Raw genomic sequence first — 1981 nt, forward strand, 5'->3', positions numbered from 1 at the left:
CCTCCCAGTTTCCCCTCCTCCTCCTCCTCCTCCTCCTCCTCCTCCGTCCGTCCAAATAGAGATGAAGGAGGCGAAATTATATTCGCGATTAAGGCTTGAATCAAATCACCGGGGTCGATAGCGATCGGTCCTGCTCCGTAACGACATTACACACGACTATATAGCGGTGTGTCGCTGGAGGGGAGGGATGGAGGAGGAGAGGAGAGGAGAGGAGAGAGGAGAGGAGGGGAGGGCTTGGTTGTGGTGTGTGTGTGTGTGTGTGTGTGTGTGTGTGTGTGTGTGTGTGTGTGTGTGGTGGGCTAATCGTGATCGCAGGCTTAGCTTTAGGCTACTCCCTTTCACTCATTTGTCATGCGAAAGAAAGGTCCGTGTGAGGAATTTGGATATTATGGTCCTTTGGTGGATTTATTTAAGCCTATTAAAATATTTCGTCCCGTGTCTCTTATACAGAAAGCAACATCATTTACAGAGATGGCATGAAACGTAAGGGTGCTGGATAGGGTGTGTGTGTGTGTGTGTGTGTGTGTGTGTGTGTGTGTGTGTGTGTGTGTGTGTGTGTGTGTGTGTGTGTGTGTGTGTGTGTGTGTGTGTGTGTGTGTGTGTGTGGACTGGTGCAGATGATGGGAGAATAGATACCTCCACGGTAACATCAGCCAGTCTGGATCAGTGACAGTAACCATTCAAATCCACAGAAAACTCACTATAAACGAGTGTGCAAAAGTGTCTATAAGTGCAGTAGCTTATGAAACTGACCAAGAACTGAAATATATGCGTCCCGTTCAGACTCGTAGATATAGGCTACATTTATCAGATTGATTGCTGAATGGTCTCAAATTTCCAAGAGAGAATGCCCTATTGCCCTATAATCGAATTCATCCACTGATCAATACCAGGGCAGCCTGATAGTAACTAAAATGTTCGAAAAATATTTTCCAGTCAGATAATCTTGTTTTCCTCAATTGACACATTCCTATTAGATTGCTGCTTTCAAGTCAGCCCTCGTTTGGTCAGAAAGCAGTGTGTAGATGTGGTGCAAAATGTCCCAGATAACAATGATCTCTACACGGCATCACCATGATGAGAATGGGTTTTTCCAATATCCGGTGCACACTTCCATCCCAGGCCTTGCATTTAGGAAATAAAAAGCCCCCAAAACAGCCTCAACGCAGCCTTATTATGCACCCGCACCGCCGAGATCAAGTTTAACATTCAGGAAGAAAGGTGCAAGATTAAAAATAAAATAAAAATAAAAATAAAATGAATGACTAGTTGGTCCATGTGTGATGATATATGGTGTTTGTAGAAACAACAAGCAGCATCCTCAGACTCCCCCTCCCTTCCTGTGGTCCCCTTGCTCTCTCTCCCTCCACTCCTCTCGCTCTCTCTCCCTCGCCGTCTGTAATAATAATAATGTTCATCATATCACAGCATCTCCTCCCGGAGCCGGCGGCGAGCTTCGCATCATCGTCCCTTTCGTCTTCCCCCAGAAACTAAACAGAATACAATAATATAAACGTCGATAGAATGATAACAATCGTCCAGTCCGCCAGAAGTTCTTCTGTCATTCACGGCCGGGATAGCCTCTCCTCCCCTTTTTTTTCTGACCGTAAAAGCCCCGGCTCTCTTTATTCTCCTCTCACTCCTCCTCCCCACCTCTCTTCCACGCGCCCTCCTCTTGATCCGATACGGCTAGAACACCAAAACGCTCGCCCCAAAACGCAGTCACCCCGGGGCAAATCCGGCGGTATTTACCTGATATTCCCAAAACGTAACCTCAGTGAACTATGCCTAAACCTAACCTTATTCCTAAGCGTAACCTCAGTCAAACTATGCCTAACCCTAAACTTATTTCAAACCTTATCCTCAGTAAAACAAATAATACAAGAATACAAGAAGCAAGAACCGCTGGTCCGCAAAAAAAATGGGGGCGAGCGTGTTTTGGGGCGAGTGTTCCGGTTACCATATGGCAGCATCTCTAAGC

The sequence above is a fragment of the Gymnoscopelus braueri genome, assembly GCF_963280865.1.
Source record: "Gymnoscopelus braueri genome assembly, chromosome: 13".
Classification (NCBI taxonomy): Eukaryota; Metazoa; Chordata; class Actinopteri; order Myctophiformes; family Myctophidae; genus Gymnoscopelus; species Gymnoscopelus braueri.